The 13,310-nt window shown below is 34.9% G+C and overlaps 1 long non-coding RNA gene across 1 annotated transcript; it reads left to right on the top strand.

The window, feature by feature from the left end:
* The first annotated feature begins 1,349 nt into the window (after window positions 1–1,349).
* On the top strand, window positions 1,350–2,368 carry LOC128283434 (uncharacterized). The gene is made up of 2 exons (XR_008273782.1): window positions 1,350–1,652; window positions 1,828–2,368. It is a non-coding gene; the product is annotated as an uncharacterized LOC128283434 (long non-coding RNA).
* Window positions 2,369–13,310: the final 10,942 nt, after the last annotated feature.

The raw sequence follows: 13,310 nt of genomic DNA, 5'->3' as shown, positions 1-13,310 counted from the left end.
TTTTATTTATTTTTTTCTCAGTTTTTTCTTCCTAGTCCTACATCTTCTTCCCACTTTTCCTTTTTCAAACTCTTTAAAGGATTTTTTTCTCCTTTATGGCATACTACGCCTTATTTGTCTCCGTCCGTTTAATAACCCCACCATTCGCTTCTTTCCCTACACTATTTATTCATCTCCATATCAATTTCTTTATTCCATATTTTATTTATCTCCGTTTCATTTTTTTTCCACACCGTCATATGTTCACACTTTTTTTCCCTCTCTCTTTTTCTTTATTTTTATACCGATTTGTTTTTTTATCATTTTCTTTCCTCATTCTTTCTTGGTTTGGTTTATTCTTCCCGATTTTATATCGTTCTAGATACAAATTAATTTTTAAAGGTTAAGAACGAAAATTCATTTTGTGGTGAACTAAAAAACTTTTCTTTTTTTATCAAACTTCTACTTACATTAATAATGGATCGAAAACTTGATTATCTCCACTATCATCTTAACTTTTATTACAATAATACTAAGTATAATTGAAATAATCACATTACATGGTTGCTAATGTAATTTAATAAGTATTTTCTCCTATTTCATCATCTTCTGCTTGAATTAGGTCTATCAAAAATCCTGTGATATTCAACTTTACTTGATTTCAGTCTATCAGGAATCCCCTGATCCAAGGGTGCTTTTAGTGAGACAAGGTTTGGTCGGTCTTCATCTAATGCACCACCCTAATAATTAGAACTGGTGCCGTATAAAGACTATCATCAACTTGTGTCCACCATAATTGGCACTTCCTCCCCTAAAGGGTTCCCTTGACAGCATAATCAATTTGAACCCTTGACCGCATAACCACTGCCAAAAATTTCTCATTACTCTCAATTGGGAAATAAAATTTGTAGTTGATGATGCACTCCCCAATCAAAAAATGAAATATGTCAATGTCCAAGCTCCACCGGATCACCGTTAAAAAAAACATACATTCAAACTAAAACACAAAAGCACAAAAAAATTTATTCTCTCACCATTTTCCCAACACTTAAATTTTTTATCTTGTTCTCTACCCTACAACTAATCCCAAAAATTTCTCCCTTTCCTTCATCTTTTAATAGAACAAAATTTTTAAAAAAATTTCAATTACTTCAATATATGTTGATCTTCCACCAGGTATGAATATATATAGACACCAGTGCCATCACATAGCTTGGCGGCAAAAAAAAGTCAAATTTTTTAAAAACTTAACCAGTGCTGCCACATAGCCTAGCAGCACTGAAAAAAAATTAAATTTACTAATACCGGTGACACCAACGAGAACAACGACACTAAAAAAAATTTATAAATTCATTTAGTGCCGCCAAAGAGAACAATGGCACCCCTTAGAATATTTTTTTTTCTTTTTCTTTTTCTTTTTCTCTTGGAATACCGGTATTTTTAACAGGTACGTAGAAATACTGATGCTGCCAAGAGAAATGGCAGCACCTGTGTGCATGGTAGAGAACGAGTGATTCTCATACAAAATTTTCCACTTGAGTCATTTTTATAATTAATCAATTCTTTTCATTCAGTTAAAATAAAATCGTTTTAAACTATTAAGTGAATAATCTGACCAAAGAAGACCACCTTTTCTCCACATTATTTATCCCAAAGCATCAAGCACACTTGAGGTTCCACTGCCTTCTTCACCCTACTAGTTTTCTTCAACACATTTTTATATCCTAAACCCTTGTCAGCTTCCTACTTGCAATGTCTTAGTTTCATATTTTGCTCACCTTTTCACTCTACTCTCAATACTCAACTATCTATCCTTATTTTTGTTCCATTTATCTCATATGTCTGCAGGTGCTGGGACTCTCTTTCTTCATTCTTTTTTGTTGTTTATGAGCAGATAGTTCAAATTTCATGGTCATAGGGAGCTATGGAAGCGAGGGACTCAAGTCGATATTTGCATCGATCGGTGGAAACACTGATCGTAGTGGTGGCAGTGATCACTATCATATGTGTTATTGTAGGGATCATTGCACGGTTATGCGGAGGAAAGCGTTGGGTTGGGAATGGGGAGAACCACATTGAAGGATGGATAGAAAAGAAGTGCAGAAGTTGCATTGATGGTGGAGTCACAGTTGAAGAACCAAAGCCCGCAATAGAAGAGGAAAGGAAATGAAGCTTCATGGTTCATGTATAGATGAATATGCGTAATTTAGTTATTGGTTAGCTTAAAATTCTGTAATGGGAACATTATAACAGTGAGCTCAACAGTGAAGGAGAGGAGTTATGGCAACTAATAGGTTAATGCTTTTATATCATGTATGTTAACTCTCTAAAAATTTCCAGTCTGAGTGTGAATGATGTTGAAATAACTAAAGTTGTATCATTTCCGGAATTGAAGTGATTTAACTCTATAATTCCAATGAAAAAAGTATACTACATCTAATTATTTTTTTCGAAATAATCTTAGGTCTTAATAAAATAAAACCAATTCATCAATTTTAGAATTTGCACTTCTTTAAACAAATTTATTATACACTCAACCCAATGGAATATCCTTTCTAGCTAAATTTAACTCTAATTAAATTATTTTAAAAATAAATTATTAGAATTTGCAAAACTTTCGTGAATAAATAAGTATTTGGGACGTAAAATTGAAAGAATTGATTCCGTATTAAAAGATGGATTGAAAATAATTATAAAACCATTAACAATAGTAAGCATAAAAACATGATTAAACTATACGTATAATCATTTAATTATCAAAAACAATTATTTTTATGCATTTAAAAAAAAATTATAATTTAGACACTTATATTATATAATTTGTTCATTTCAATCCTTCAATTTAAAATTTCAAACAAAATCTGACATGATATTTTTCTTTTAAATGTTTGATTTTTACGTAAATATCGTTTATCCATGTCACTGTAATTCTTAAAAAAATATTATCATTTTAATCCACAAACTTTTAATTCAATTTAAATGTTTAGCCCTAAAAAATTAGGACATTTGCAATTTTTGAGCCTCATCATAACCTCCATCTTTTATCCGTATTTGGGTAAACCACGCATTTGCCTTCACCTTCACCTTCACCCATTGCTACACCCATACCCACAATTGAAACACCCAAAGAACTTGAATTAGAAACCAAAGCCAAAGAGAAAAGTCCACCTTTGCTTGAATTGAACCCAAAAATGAAAAACTCAGTTGAAGATTCTGAGTTGGGGGAATCCATATTTGCTCTCTCTGAGAGCTCTGAAGAAGGAAATGAAAATGAGAAAGAGGAGAAAAAATCATGCAAGTCCTTCGAGAGAAAGCCCAAGAACTCACTAATTGGGGTTAAGTTTTCGCCATGGAGGAACGTGCATTCCTTTCTTCTTCAGGCTTTTCTTTATTGCCTCGAAAACAATGGCAATTATCTTTTGGAGACGATCAGTTTTGCTTACAATAGTAATTACCGCATTTAAATTAAATTAAAAGTTTGGGACTAAAATGAATATATATTTAATGAAGTACAATGAGATACTGGATAAGTAGACTAATTTACCTATAAAGGCCCATTTCTAAGTATATTTACGAAAATGGGCCAATTTCTCATTATTTACCGGAAAAGGCCGATTTTGGAAAAACGTGCCCACATAGGAGCATTTTAGGGTGAAATTTCCAGCAAATTCTGCCCCTGGGGGAGTGCTTTTTTCCATGTCAACACAAAACACACTGACGTAGATGCACTTTGCTGACATGGCAAAAAGCTCCTCTAGGGGCGCATTTTGCTCCATGTTTTTGTCCCCAACGACTATTTTTTTTTTACCATTGGGGGATCCAACAGTCAAAAAAAAGTATAAAATCCCCTCCTAATATTTCACTCAAAATTTCTTCAAAATTTAGCAAAAAACTCTCAAATTTCTCCTTAAATTTCTCAAAGTTCTCAAATTTCTCCTTAAATTTCTCAAAGCTCTCTTTAATTAATTATTTCCTTTAATTTTCTTTCTAAATTAGTATTATTTTTTTATAATTTCAAAAATATTTGATCGTGTTAGCAATGGCCGGGGAATTAATTCGTCTCGGTCATAAACATATATCTGTCGAATAAATGAAAATGGTAAGGGTTAATTTTAATTTTTGAATATTATTTACTTTTTTTTCATTTATGTAATTTTAATTAATTTGTACTTTATAACTTTTTTTATAACAGCCTGTAGATCGGGTCTTACAATTTTATATTCGTAATATGTCTGGTCATTTATCACCGTTGATAGAAAAATACTTGAGGGAAGCGGGTTTTTGGCACGTGGCCACTATAGGCCAGAGGTGCAAGTTGGATTCCAAACTCATCAATGCATTAATAGAGAGGTGGAGACCTAAGATGCACACATTCCATCTTCCATGCGGAGAGTGTACTATCACTTTGGAGGACGTGCAGTTATAATGGGGATTGCTGGTGGATGGGTCCGCACTCACTGGGTCCATTCAATCTGCTGATTAGGGATTCACATGCTACGATCTTTTGGGTGCAATTTTGGATTATATTTACGAAGGTCGGATCGAGATGGGCTGGTTACAAAACACATTCTAGGAGCTGGGGAATGATTCGACTAAAGTAGAAAGAATACGATATGCTCAGGCATACATCCTTGAGATAATTAGAGGTTATTTCATACCAGACTTGTTACGAAACATCGTACACCTGAGGTGGTTGCTGAAACTCATTGATTTTAGAGCAGCTGGGGAATTTAGTTGGGGTCTACTGTGTTGGCAACATTGTACCGGGAAATGTGCGGGGCGACGCCACCAAATAAAACCAAAATCGGAGGTTTCCTATCACTACTACAATCATGGGCTTGGTTTTGCTTTCTATTTTTATGTCCTCAAGTGAACCACTCATATACATTCCCACTCATAACGAGGTAAAATTTTTATTTGATTTTACAAGTATTACATAGATTTAAAATAAAATTGTATGCTAAAAATTTATTTAATTGGGTGGAACCATCAGCAAGTTATGTTAGAATACCTACCGCTCTTGAAGATATACAACTTCTATTAGACCAACAGTCAGAAACGCAAGTATTAAATAATATATATACATAAAATAGTCGTTTCGTATTTAGTATTTAGTATTATATATATAGCTAATATTTTTATCACATTCATATAGTTTCAATGCACACGATACGTAGATCCGGTAATTCAGGTAGTAATTCCGAATGAATTCTTTCAAAATCCAAAATTTGGCATGTTAAGGTCTCATTGGTCAACTATGCTACTGTCGAGATGCACCAAACGGATAGATTGTTGCAGCAATTTGGATCCGACAACTAATTCTCGAGGCACCTGAAGTGCTCGATGATGAGTACAAAATCTACTTACGACAAATGAATACGAATTGGCCAGCATTCTTCTCAGAATATATCAAAATTTGGGAAAATTGGTATGATCATATACCTACTCACAAACCGATCATCGCTCTAGAGTTAGCATGCGCACCGGATTACATGACATGGTTTAGGATCCATGACAAGCCATATTTACTGTTGGAAGAGTAGAGGCATCAGCAAATCCGTGTCGAAAGGGAATGAAAGGGCCCTTTTAATCCAAGGAGAAGAGATGACAGCACAGGCCCATCAACAGCGCCCACACAATCACCAGCCCAACGCCTCAACTGACAACACCCACAGCACAACCCCTTCAGATTATGCCAAATGCGTATCGTAGCCCTTATATGTTTCCTTTTCCCAGTCCTGTGCCAAGTTGGAATGCATGGTCTGGTGCATCTCCTTTCCTGATGACTCCAACTCAACCAATAATATATAGGCCATTGTCACTGGAGGGATCACACGAGGCACCATTGGGGAGCTCATCTCATTACCAATCACTATCACCTTATGGGATTCAAGCACCTCCGCCATGGGTGATGCAAACACCTTCACATTCTTTATTCTATCAAGGTTTGTCATCCTCCCAACACCCACAACTGGAGCAACCACAACCCCCGCCAGAAGCTAAACCAAGGAGGAATCCAGCGCGTAATCGTCGACCACCCCCATATGGCACTGATTCTGTAACAACCCGATTTTTAGCTAAATCGAAATGGTGGTTTCAGAACCATAAATATGAGGTTAAAAAATTATTTTAATATTATATATGGTGTTTATAGCATGTGATTATATATGTGTGAAAGTTTTGTGGAAAAATTTTAGCGTTTGAATGCTTAATTTGATAAAATGACTAAATCTCGTAAAATGTAAAAGTTGCATTCTAATTGTTTAAGTACTTATTTGCTATGAATAATTAAATGTGAAGTCCTTATGTTGTTATTAAACCATTGATAGTGGAGATAGACCTAAATGGCCTTGAATTATGTGATTTATAATGTTTTAACTAAAGGATAAAATGGTAATTAGTGAATTAAGTTATATTAAATAAAATAAAAATAATTTTATGCGTAATTGTCATCTTCTTCAATAGAAAAAAGAAAGAAAATAAGGGTTTTGGAAGCTTTGAAGGTTCGGCCATTGTTGTTCAAACGTGTAAGTCCATTTTAGCTCGATTTTTTATGATTTTTACGTTTTTGTGATCATTGCTTCATGTTCTAGTTAGCCCATGCTTTAATTTTTGAAAGTGATGATTTTTTGAAATGCCATTGATGAATGCTTGAGCTTTTGAATGTCTAATGATGAAAAATGAATATTTGTTGATAGTTATACAAGTTTTGTTAAGTGATTTTGAGTAAAAATGCCTATTAGGGATTAATTTGTGAAAAGTGTAAATTGATGAGTACAAAATCTACTTACGACAAATGAATACGAATTGGCCAGCATTCTTCTCAGAATATATCAAAATTTGGGAAAATTGGTATGATCATATACCTACTCACAAACCGATCATCGCTCTAGAGTTAGCATGCGCACCGGATTACATGACATGGTTTAGGATCCATGACAAGCCATATTTACTGTTGGAAGAGTAGAGGCATCAGCAAATCCGTGTCGAAAGGGAATGAAAGGGCCCTTTTAATCCAAGGAGAAGAGATGACAGCACAGGCCCATCAACAGCGCCCACACAATCACCAGCCCAACGCCTCAACTGACAACACCCACAGCACAACCCCTTCAGATTATGCCAAATGCGTATCGTAGCCCTTATATGTTTCCTTTTCCCAGTCCTGTGCCAAGTTGGAATGCATGGTCTGGTGCATCTCCTTTCGATGACTCCAACTCAACCAATAATATATAGGCCATTGTCCTTTGGAGGGATCACACGAGGCACCATTGGGAGCTCATCTCATTACCAATCACTATCACCTTATGGGATTCAAGCACCTCCGCCATGGGTGATGCAAACACCTTCACATTCTTTATTCTATCAAGGTTTGTCATCCTCCCAACACCCACAACTGGAGCAACCACAACCCCGCCGAAGCTAAACCAAGGAGGAATCCAGTAGCGTAATCGCTTAACCACCCCATGTGGCAATCGATTACGTAACAACCCGATTTTTAGCTAAATCGAAATGGTGGTTTCAGAACCATAAATATGAGGTTAAAAAATTATTTTAATATTATATATGGTGTTTATAGCATGTGATTATATATGTGTGAAAGTTTTGTGGAAAAATTTTAGCGTTTGAATGCTTAATTTGATAAAATGACTAAATCTCGTAAAATGTAAAAGTTGCATTCTAATTGTTTAAGTACTTATTTGCTATGAATAATTAAATGTGAAGTCCTTATGTTGTTATTAAACCATTGATAGTGGAGATAGACCTAAATGGCCTTGAATTATGTGATTTATAATGTTTTAACTAAAGGATAAAATGGTAATTAGTGAATTAAGTTATATTAAATAAAATAAAAATAATTTTATGCGTAATTGTCATCTTCTTCAATAGAAAAAAGAAAGAAAATAAGGGTTTTGGAAGCTTTGAAGGTTCGGCCATTGTTGTTCAAACGTGTAAGTCCATTTTAGCTCGATTTTTTATGATTTTTACGTTTTTGTGATCATTGCTTCATGTTCTAGTTAGCCCATGCTTTAATTTTTGAAAGTGATGATTTTTTGAAATGCCATTGATGAATGCTTGAGCTTTTGAATGTCTAATGATGAAAAATGAATATTTGTTGATAGTTATACAAGTTTTGTTAAGTGATTTTGAGTAAAAATGCCTATTAGGGATTAATTTGTGAAAAGTGTAAATTAAGTGGTTGAAATGTGAAATAAATGAAAAACATAGGCTACTAGGGGCACTATGGTAATTCAGCAAAGCATGGGTTTTGTTGAATTGTGTGAATTTTGTGTATTTGTGAAATAGGGACTAAATTGTAAAATTATGAAACTTTAGGGGCTAAAGTGCAAAAATGCCCAAATATGTGTTTGTGGACTAAATTGAATGATTTGATGAATAAATGAGTTAATTTTGAATGTTATAGATCAAGAAAGGAAGAAATCAGATTTAGATCAGGGAAAATCAAATATTATTGAATAGTCGATCCAGTCCCTCTATTTCGACTACAAGGTAAGTTCATATGCAAATAAATATCTTTAAATTGATTTATCAATGTTTATTTGTCATTGAATGGCTATAAATGTTGAACGAGCAAATATGAGCAAGAATCAACAAAGTTATGATATCCGAAAGTCCCGTACGAACTTTAGGAATAGTATAGGATACAAATGTCATGACATTAGGATTAACGAGACATGATTATGTGTAAGACCATGTCTAGGAAATTGGTATCATATTGAAATTACGTGTAAGACAATATCTGGGACATTGGCATTAATATGTGATAACACGCAAGACCATATCTGGGATATGGCATTATACGAGCTATATGTGATTTTCGAGTATCCTTAATGATTCCGAAAGGTTCAACAGGCAAAGTCAAGTCAAGAAAGAATGTGTGAACGAGTTAAATGATTTAGGCACATATGAGATTTCATACGAGTATTGAAAAGGGAAGTATTTGATGAATTCAAATGTGATATTGAACATGTATACATTGGGAAAGGTTTGTGAACTTATATGTGTTTATTCATAGTTTGCCTATTTGATGGAAATGGTGTTGATTCATGTGGTAATTTTATTTGTATATGGCTTACTAAGCTTTTAAAGCTTACTTTGTGTGTTCTTTCCCTATTTTATAGAATATCGAAGCTAGCTCGGACATTGGGGATCATCAGGAACCGTCATCATACTATCAACTACTTGTTGGTATTTTTGGATTATTTATAAATATGGTATATGGCATGTATAGGCTAGTGAGTATATGATAAGTTTTGAGATATTATATTAGTCATATGTATTGACTTGTGAAATGATGTAATATTGGTGTGTATTTAGCCATTTAAGTTGGCTTGATTTATGAGTTTGATAAGTGATATATGTTGTACTAGTTGCCTTGTGTTTTGGCATAGTTGATACGGTTCTTATGATTGTTAGAGTTGCTCAACTAACTAGAAGTTAATTGGTGTATTATTGCTTGGAAGATGGCATGTTGTGGATTTATTTTGAAATGATAAAATGGTATGTTTGGTTGCATGAATTAGTTGATAATATGGTCAGAATATGCAAAAGGAAGTTAGGTGAAAAATGTTGGTTATGACATATTGATGTGGTATATTTTTTGTTATGATTTTAAGGGTTGAATGAATGATTTATAAATTGCATGAAATGTGCATGAAATAGCATGCTTTGGTTGCCTTTTAATGTATTGAAATGGTATGAAATGATGTGGTATAGGTATGCTTGAGGAGGATGAGAAATGTGGCTAAAACCAAGCCTAATTTCGCCCTACACGATTGAGCAGACATGTAGCACCCCAAACCCGGCCCAGAAGTTATGGCCGGATCCGACATGCCACATCAAAAACGTAAAAAAAAAATTTCCATTCTAAGTCCAGAAAATCGTACTTGATGTTCAAAAGATTAATTCATTAAGGGTTAAAGTGAATGGAAGCATGCACGGTAGGAAACCGGAAAAGAGGTGGTGAGTCCATCGGATTTGCTTAAGTACCAACCTCCTTTGGATCCAATCCTAGACATGCATACCGCCATTGCCACACCTTAACGTCATGGATATTTCTAGGAAACCGATTCGATTAAGTCATTTTTAGGAAAAGTGATTAATTTTGGAAAATACTTTCATTGCGGAAGCTTTGCTTGTTGTCGTGTTATTTTGAAATCAACTGTTGTTTTTGAAAACGCGCCCTAAAGCTATCTAATTTCACAGTTAAAATAAGTATTACCTATCTTAGTAATACATATTAAAAACCATCAAAAATAAATAAGCGGCCTTATTACATTTAAAAGCCCAAAGCCTCAAACGTAATTAAAAGGATGTCCAGTTCACCAGAAGAAAATCAAACTTTCGAGGCGGTGGCCACTCCGAATTCCCTCACGCTCCAAGCCCACTATGGTTGGGGATTTCTGCTTGGATGAAAATAAAAGGGTGAGTTTGGGGAAACTCGGTGTGTAAGGAAAACCCATTCAAAGTCCAAGTCACTCAAGCCTATTGGGCCTAAGCCCATTCAAGTATGATGGTCTTGGGCGAGCCCTTTTCAGATTACAATAAACCGGGCCTTAGCCCTTATTCAGATAATGATATGGCCCATAGGCCCATTTCAAAATACATGCAACATTAGTAAACATATGCAAGCCCATTTGGGTAGCAGTGGTCTTGGGCGAGCCCTTTTCAGATTACAATAAACCGGGCCTTAGCCCTTATTCAGATAATAAGATGGCCCATAGGCCCATTTCAAAATACATGCAACATCGGTAAACATATGCAAGCCCATTTGGGAGACTACTCAACCCACCAACCATTACACTCCACCGTACCAGCCATACACTCCATGTGGGAATAGCTCAACCCACCCAAATTTAACACTCCACGATTTCTTGACCTTTAACTGCTCGTTAACGATAAATTGAGGCAAAGCCTCCAGTACGTGGACAAGCCACTTTCAATACTTCCTCCGTCAATATCCCAATCCCATGCATCAGATAATAACAACATGGCATGCAATAAATAACAACAGTCAAACATGCATTTAGGTCAATTTAACCCTAGGGGTATTTCGGTAATTTATCTACTAGGGGTAAAACTGTAAATTTTCCACTTTTAAAGGTATTTCAGTAATTTATCTATTTTAGGGTTTTTCATGCATATTCCTACTTTTCACGTACTAACAGAATCACGTACCGAAGGTTCTTACCGAATTGGGCCCGTTGGCCCATCATTCCAATTTTGGCCCATTAAGCCCAAAAATATCGAGGGCACAAAAATCATGCACTTTGCAATCCAAATTTTGCAGCTTACCAAAAACATTAATCGATTTACCTCACGAGCATTCGCACACTCGCAAATCTACAAAATACCGATTTTTGGCATTTCGGCTTTTCGACTTTTGCCGATCTAGACTAAGAAAGAGGGTGTTAGTTACACACCTGTTTGCGACGATATGCTAACGAGATCCACACACACGAACTGCCTACAATTGGATTACTAACACGTTAATCTAACTATTCAAACACGAACTACATATTAACCCCTTACAATATTCAGCCAAACACACCTACAGATCATAGTAAGCTTATAAGAAATCAATAAGCAACTCATTAACAAATTTTTGTCAATGTTTACCACATAATCATAATTTCACTGCAAGCTGTCTTTCTGAACAACAGTCACTAAATTATTTATAAATGGAGCTACGAAACTCCAAATCAAGTTCCGTTAATTTTACTTGAAAATAGACTCATATATCTTCTATCCATAAAATTTTCAGAATTTTTGGTTTAGCCAATCAATACCAGATTTTTCTCAAAGTTTCCCATGTTTCACTGTTTGACTAATCTGACCACTCTTCATTACGAATCAAATTTCTCATTGTACAGAATTCAAAATATGTTCTTGTTTATTTCATTAGAAAATAGACTCAATAAGCTTTAATTACATAATTTATTCAGCTTCTAATTCATCTCCCACAATTTATGGTGATTTTCCAAAGTCATGTTACTGCTGCTGTCCCAAGCAGATTTATTACCAAATCACTCTTTCATACACCTATCTTGCATGCTTGTTATTTAAACATGTATATCACCAACCAATCATCACATATCTATGATTTTACTTAAGTATAATCTCCATTTCATCATTTTAAAGCACAACTTCACATATTTTCCATTTTTCATCAAAAGAACATGAAACAACAACCATTTCCTTCATTTTAATTCATGACTAAATGCTCACAACACAACTAAAAATCAAAATATACTTCAAGAGTTAAGGTAGAATCAAGAAGAACTCATGAACCTCAAAATAGAAGCAAGGTACCAAGAACTTACCGTCAATTTTCCTCCTCCTAATGACCAAATACTCAAGAGCTTTCTCCTCTCCTTTCTCTTCTCTAACTTTCAGCTATGATGAACAAAGATGGACAAAACTTTGTTCTTTTCACCCCTTTTTCTTTTAATAAAACTTCATATTTCATCCATTTAATTCTTTAATACAAAAGACATGTAATTCTTATCATGAAACATTTACCTAACCCATTATCATGGAATATTTACCTAACCTATTATCATTGAACATTTACCTAACCTATTATCAATTTATATCAATTTGTACCATAAATTATGGATATCAAGTGCACATTTTGTCTACAACAACATGATGGCTGGCCACTTCATGTAAAATGGGAGGTTTGTCATGCAAATCCTCCTATTTTGCACTCCTATTTATTTGGCCACTTCAATTTAGCCTATAGCATTTTCAAACATTTTCACATAGGTCCTATTTCATCATTTCACCCCCTTTTTCTTATGGAACAAAAATTAACTAAAATTGTCGGGTTCTATCTTAAGCTTGGGCTTTCTAGAGGCCCACTAACATAATTAAACCTATGCCAACATTCACGAGATTCCCGAAAATTGGGGCGTTACAACTCTACCCTCCTTAAAGAAATTTCGTCCTCGAAATTTACCTAATCAAACAGATGAGGGTATTCTTTGTTGCATCATCTCTTCGGCTCCAAAACTCGAAGTTTCCCTTCCTTAACTTGTTGAAAACGAGCGACCAAAGACTCATCGTTCATTGTTTTTCCTTAATCGATCCACCCAGTTGGCCTCACTTGCAACTCAGCCAACAAACTTCCATCATCATCTGAGACTCAAACGAGCAAACATTGCTCTCGGATCGATCTGACTCTACGACTTAGAGCATCGGCTACCACATTAGCCTTGCTTGGGTGATACTCGATCGAGCAGTCATAATCCTTAAGCAACTCAATCCATCTCCTTTGCCTAAGGTTCAGCTCCTTACGAGTCAACAAATAC

This window comes from Gossypium arboreum, chromosome 1, assembly GCF_025698485.1.
Source record: "Gossypium arboreum isolate Shixiya-1 chromosome 1, ASM2569848v2, whole genome shotgun sequence".
NCBI lineage: Eukaryota > Viridiplantae > Streptophyta > Magnoliopsida > Malvales > Malvaceae > Gossypium > Gossypium arboreum.
The sequence above is the reverse complement of the archived record's forward strand: the minus strand, read 5'-3'. Positions and strand labels throughout refer to the sequence as shown.